Source organism: Aulostomus chinensis, chromosome 4, assembly GCF_037954235.1.
Source record: "Aulostomus chinensis isolate RoL2024-O1b breed Wild chromosome 4, RoL_Achi_v1.0, whole genome shotgun sequence".
Taxonomy (NCBI): Eukaryota; Metazoa; Chordata; class Actinopteri; order Syngnathiformes; family Aulostomidae; genus Aulostomus; species Aulostomus chinensis.
The window spans coordinates 24942873-24949809 of NC_141323.1; the positions used below are offsets into that span (position 1 = coordinate 24942873).

The 6937-nt window shown below is 41.7% G+C and overlaps 2 non-coding genes across 2 annotated transcripts; one reads left to right on the forward strand and one right to left on the reverse strand.

The window, feature by feature from the left end:
* Positions 1 to 2775: 2775 nt before the first annotated feature.
* On the reverse strand, positions 2776 to 2857 carry trnas-gcu (transfer RNA serine (anticodon GCU)). The gene has a single exon. It is a non-coding gene; the product is annotated as a tRNA-Ser (tRNA).
* Positions 2858 to 6369: 3512 nt separating this feature from the next.
* trnak-uuu (transfer RNA lysine (anticodon UUU)) lies at positions 6370 to 6442 on the forward strand. The gene has a single exon. It is a non-coding gene; the product is annotated as a tRNA-Lys (tRNA).
* The last annotated feature ends 495 nt before the right edge of the window (positions 6443 to 6937 follow it).

Genomic DNA, 6937 nt, shown 5'->3' on the forward strand with positions numbered 1-6937 from the left:
ATGCTAGATTAGGAGTTGATGGGAGTTGTTGCAGATACCAGTGTCCAAAGTCCAGCTTGAACCCAGTTTGTGCCACTTATTTGTCAAGCTAGCAGAGATTCTTTTCACTGCCAAGCTAAAGTGACTTCTGTCAACAAAGGTAAACATACAAAAGGATATTTCTACTGTCAGTTCAAGATTTTTATCAAACTCCTTTTTCATAGCTTCAACCTTCCTCTTGTGTTAGCTTTCTGTTCCCATCTCTGATGTTAACAGGTCAGTTTTGACCCTCGTCTTCAACCAGCTGTAAAATAAACTAAAAACAATTTTCTATCATCCAAGTTGTTTCCCATCTCTTGGTTTCCTTGTTAGGCTTCCTTATCCATGGAAATATTGATTGGAATATTTTGTTGTGGGCCTCTGGACCTTTTTTTAGTCAGTAAACCCTCGATTTCAGTTAAAAAATGATCAAATGAACCTCAAGAAAATCATAGAAATAAACAAAAGTTGTTGTGTTTCCTGACCATTACTGAGGGGTGTTAGAACACATCTCTGACATGGATTGGTTTGATTTATTATTCATTTTAATATTATTAACTATTGTAACATCCATGGTGTTATGGGTCAGTTTCGACCCTCATATATTTACTTCAAGAAAAAGGCAAAAAAGTCTCTTTTTTTTCAGCAATAGAACTTTAATACAAACACAAAATGAAAAGCAGAAATGGAGTGACTGCAGGAACAGGAGCTCCATGGAGCTCAAAGGAGTGATCACTCTCAACTTTGAGCAGTCCTGTTCAGAGTTTTCCAACAGGGCTTTGAGAGACCAAGAGTTCCCCAGAGCTGCAAGGAGGAACAAGAAGGAGACTTGGAAAAAGAAGGGAGGGAAACCTGCTGATGTGTTATGAACTTAAGTCACATAAAGTTCTCCATTTATTGAGTTTGTATTTTAAAAGTTCATTGTGCAGTTCAGTGTTGAACAATAAAGAATGTGTTTATTGGTGTTAAAGCATTTCAAGCTTTAAGTAGGAGGAATTGCTTTCTTGATCACCCCTTGACTAAAAACACCTACAAAACAAAACACACCACTGTTGTGGGCACCCACCTCATGGGAGTCAGGCCCCTGGTGGTCATGGCCCCCAGGAGCCGTGGTGGGCGTCCCTGATTTTCATTTCTAAAAGGTGGGCAACCTGACAGCAAACAAACCCATCCTCTGAACTTGGAGTCTCAGTTGAGGCTGCATCTGAAACCAAAGACTTTGTATGAATAACTGTCAACCCACATTCTTTGTCTGGACTAAAAGTTAATTAGTTAACAGTTAGCTAAGCTACCTGTGGTCAACTACTGATTTAAAAAAGGTCCAGAGGCCAACAACAAAATTTTCAAATCATCCAGTCATGTGACTGAAGTCATCCAGTCATGTGACTGAAGTCTTCCAGTCATGTCAGTGATGTCACTTGGCAGGACTGTCATTGCCGTCACATTCTAGAAAAGAATCCAGACTCCACATGTGGCTCCCATGATAACTGATGGACCTCTGGTTGGAGGCTGGACGATGATGTTCTGACTTGAAGGAAAACTCCTTGTCCAAATTCCATTGTGTTCAAATTTAAAGTCCCACAATAAGAAGTAGCTGAATCTGACAGGTGAAGGTTTGGAACGACAAGATGGTTGATGTTTTCTTGACTTGATGCTCTGACTGTCAGGGTAGATGACAGCTTCTTTCTGCTGCTGCATCTGAGTGGCTATGATTGGAGGTTTTACCTCCCAAGGTTGTCTGGTTCCAGGGGAAATTTGAAAATTCCAGTCCCCAACCTTGGCTGTTCTGAAACTCTTCTCCTGAATCCCTCCTGAGCTGCAGCAAGAAAAAATACCAGTGCCCAACCAGATCAACTTCATGGCTGCTGACAGCCTCAGACACTTGATTTCCATCAATCTGGAGCCAAGAAGGCCCTCACCTGTGGTTCTCCTCCAGGAGGGTCCAGGTTCTGCCATTGTGGCTCCTTGTGCCACTGCCAGAGAGCCTCAGCTGCACACTGCAACATTTCAACAGGAGATTTACATTCCTTCAAATGTCCTGACATCTTCTTCCAATGGTTCTGTTCTATCTTTATATTTTAAAATCAATCACACAATGAAAGCTGCCACAGCTGGTTTAACAGAGAGAACACACTAAGAGATTTGAAACCAGTAAAATATGCTTTTCTGTGTGCAAACTAGTGAGGGGCATGGAAGGATATTTTACCACCAATACAGAACCCAAACTTTAGTCATGTGATGAGATGGCGACTGTGAAGAGTGATTATGAAGTTAATGGACAAAATGTGAATTGAAAGAAAATACATTAAAAAATACTAAATAAACAAATAAATAAAAGAAGGAGCACAAATGACATTTTTCTGCACAAATTTACTGGTATTAGACTGCATTTTTGGTTCATGAGTAGATGAAAGAGTATCACATATATATTATATACATGTGATACATGCACGTGGCTTTGGACGAAAGCTTAAAGAAATTGTAGAATTATTTAAACATACCAAGTGGACTGTTTTAGGTTTCTTGAAGATGCTTCAGCTCTCATCCAAGAGGCGTCTTCAGTTTTCTTCACTGATGGGAGGATTTATAGCTCTGTGGGGGCGGGACCTTCTACAGAGGTGATTGACACATGTGAGCTCTGGGTGTCAGAGTTGTTTTGGTCAGGTTGTGAAAGGGAAGTTGACTCAACTGGTATCTGTGTCAGTTAAAAGCCTCACAGTAATTCCATAATGTAGGAGTAGAAACCAGAATCGCTCACGACGAGGATGGGATTCAAACCCATGCGTGCAGAGCACAATGGATTAGCAGTCCATCGCCTTAACCACTCGGCCACCTCGTCTGCTGACAGCAACCCTGAGCTTTTAAACACCTGAACTCTTTGGAGCCTATTTGTCAGAAATGGACCCAGCAGGAGCCACTGAACACAACTCTGACATAATCAGGCTTCTTCCCAGCAGCATCGTGCTACAGAGGGCAGAATACAGACCATCGATACATCATCAGAGTGAACACCAGCTGATGTTTACAAGTTTAATTCACCTTTTACTACAAAATGACATCCAAGCTCAGATTCTCTTGTCCTGATTGAACAAGTAAATGTTTAAGAAGATGAGAGTACCAGACTTTTTCATCCAAGGAAACAAGCATCCTATCACTGTCCTATGCAGAGTTTCTTTTAAAAAAAAAAGTGAGACAACCTCAAGATTTTCTTTTCCTCTTGTTGGATTTTGCCACAGAGAATAAGAGACAATCAAAAGCTTGTTGGACTTTAACGTTGGAGGACTGAACAAGTCATGACATCATCAGTTTTACCTTCACAGGTGCTTCATTTACTTTACTTTCAATTTTACAGAGGTAGAACCTGAAATCAAAGCTGTCCATCAAAAGAAGTGAAAGCTTCCCAGGCTGTGATGTTCTTGTCTACAAAGTCTGTCTTGTATGGAGCTTCAATCTTTAATAAAAAGAATAAAAAGAAGATAACACTTGTTGTGATTTGGCGCTTTAAAAATAAAACTTACGACTTACATGGAAACTGTCTGGGGGGGGGGGGGGTGGAGCCTCCATCAGGTATGTGTTTGATGTCTGAATTCTGTCTCTGATGTCTGAATTCTGTCTTTGATCTCTGGGTTCTGAGCATTGATCTCCTGCTTCAGTCTTTGATCTCTGACTGATCCTAAACTAATCAAAGGATCACATCAGCATATTGGGTCAGTCTACAGATGGTGATTTTACCTATTTGAAGCCTTATTTTGTGTTTGATGGACATTTTTAAAATCATTAATGACTTTTTGACTGAACATCCTGGACACTGTGGTGCCTGATGAGGAGACAACTTGGGTACAAAGTTGAAGAGGAGGGTTTTTGGAGAGGGGATATTTTTGCAGTGTTCCAAGTCAATAATAACTGTGGCAAAATGTCATCATTTTTCAAAATGTCCTCACGAAGATGGTTTGTAATTCTGTCTCTCCCTCATCCTCAGCTGCTGCAGCACTTTAAAGAAAACCTTTGACTCGTGGATCTAAAAAGATCAGATGTTGTCTCCTCCAGAACATCAACACTTTAACGTTGTTGGCAGGACTCCAACCTGAGCAGGGAGACCCCAATGGATTTCTAGTCCATCGCCTTCACCACTCGGCAACAACAACCACATTCACACACACATTTGTAAAAGATTCACATTTACACAATTCTTTAAAATTGTGTCACAAGCCCATTTGTGTGAGGTCCTATTTTCTCTTTTTCAGCATTCCTTTGTTTCCAGGTCTCTAATAAGTGCAGAATTAAAAAGACAAGCAAGCTTGATCCATCCTGGGCAGGTGATAGGAGCCATTGACCACTGGCCAGAGACCCTGGCACAGACTTTGGGGGGTGGTGAGAGAGAGCATTTCTACAATTATATTCTACATTTATAGAATTCTATAATCCTACAATTTCATTGAGCAGACGCTTTTGTCCAGAGCCACTTGCATATTTTTTCGGTGAGTTTGGCTCCTGAGCTCAAGACAGTTGTGACTCATAAAGGACAGCTTCAAATGCAGCTGTGAAGCCTCATTGTCAGCTGGGAGGAACGACAGGTGTCTCCCTCTAGTGGCTCCTCACAGCAACACGAGCCTCATTTCATTCACATGCATCCACCACCTCACTACCAAAGGCCAGTTGGGCCTCGACAGACAGGTGAGTTTCAAGTGTTGGACAAAGGTCTTTAAGATGTTCTTATTAATTCTATAAAACCTGAGATTAAAATCTATGGAATTACAACCAACAAGCAGTCAAACACCTGATCAGATGCTCCTTCATGAGGCTGAGAAGAATCAATCAAAACTGGGATGTAGAAAATTAATTGAGAAGAGAAACCTACTGATTGGATGACATGGACCCACCTGATCCATGTCAGCCTTGTTGGAGCAGAAAGAGGTGGATCAGAGGAATCAGTGGATCAAGACTCAGGTGTCAGATGAAGAATCTCTTTATTCACAATGGAGTCAGAGAAATCTTCCAACGTGAGAGAACCTGACAGACCATTTTATACCAAAGACAGGCTGTGTGTGTGTGTGTGTGTGTGTGTGTGTGTGTGTGTGTGTGTGTGTGTGTGTGTGTGTGCGTGTGTGTGTGTCCCTACTGACTGTCTGGGTGACTCACTAAATTCATAACTGAAGTGAGGGGGGGGGGGGGGGGGGAGACGGGACAATGGCTTAAGGGAGCTCCAGGTAACTGGTTTGAACTGGTCCCTCATCTCTGTGAGTAGAAACCATCTGAGGTGGAGGGTGAAGATCTGCTTTGACCTCCTGATCTCCCAGTAAAGCCAGCATAGATGTTGAGCTTGGAGGAGTTGATGGCCTCCTTCATCTTCTTGTTGAAGATGTTTGCTAAACTCAGCACCACCACAGATCAGAGGAAAGTCCACTTGTCAGCTGGACACTGGAGTTTCTAGTGACCTGCAGGATCTTAGTTGTGGTGGCAGCAGGCCTGTTCCAAGAGCTGGGCTCACATTCATGATCAGGCTTCATAATGGTTCTGGACCACTGAGTGACAGAAGCTGATCCTGGGGCAGCAGAAGACAAATATAGAGAAGAAAAGACAAAAGACAGAGAGAAAGGAGGGAGAGAATGACAAAAAGATGGTAACAAGATGAGGGTGAAAGACAAGCAGAGAGAAAGACAGGGGGATGGAAGACAGACAGACAACCAACAACAGCAACAGCAACAGCAGCAATAATAGTATCGATATTGTCCTGTTATTGATGTTTTCATGTGAAAGTGGCATATTTAAGATAAAAGACACTCTTAGAACAGAAAGATCCAGAAAACCCACCAACAAGAGGTGTGTCTGGTACAGATGTGGAATTATTGGCTCTCACAATGTTGAGGATACTGGGAAGAAGACAAACAAAAAAGGCTTGTGTGATTCAGACATTCATCAAAAATGGTCCTGTAGAACTGTTCAATGTGTCATGACTTCAGAAGCTCAAATCCTCTCTAAGTTCTAGTGAGAGTGGAAGAGATTATAAAATGAGAGAAGCAGGGCCCTCCCTCAGAGCTGCAACAGCTCAGTTGGGAGAGCGTTAGACTGAAGATCTAAAGGTCCCTGGTCCGATCCCAGGTTTCAGCAGAGGAACAGCATTGACTTTACTTTACAGTGGAGGAACTGCAGACATGAAGGAAACTACCATCTTGTCCTGTGCATTCTTATGACATTGAAGACATTTTTGGAGCCTCTTGTTGGATTTTGCCACAGAGAATCAGAGCCAATCAAAAGCATGTTGGACTTTAACATGGAGGATTGAACAAGTCAAGAAAGCATCAGTTTGACCTTCACAGGTGTTTCTTTTCCTGTCTAAATGTTGTAGAAAGAGCCTGAGTAGCTCAGACGGTAGAGCATCAGACTTTTAATCTGAGGGTCCAGGGTTCAAGTCCCTGTTCAGGCGCTGTGGATGTTCCAGTGTTTGACAACATAGTACTGGATGAAGTTTAGTGTTGAATGAACTGTCATCATTAAAAGTAGAAGTGTTCCTGTCTTGCCACTGTGAGACTGTTGCTAGAAAAGTGACCAATAAGAATTTCATGTGGCATGAAATTAACAAAAGACCACAAATAACACTGGTCAAGTAAATTTTATTTATATTGTGCCAAATCACAACAAAAGTTATCTCATGACTCTTTACAGGTAGAGCAGGTCCAGTACCAAACTCCTTCAATGAATCTACACCAACAATTCTCCATCAGCAAGCACATCCTGCAACAGTGGTGGCAAAAACCTTCCTTTAAACAGGCAGGAACATCAAGCATCAAGGTGATACCTTCCAGGGTACCGATCTCATGAGATAAACTTGTAAAGTGTCATGAGATAACTTCTGTTGTGATTTGGCACTTTATAAATAAAATTGACTTGACTTGACTTGGAAGTTAGAATTAAATTTAAA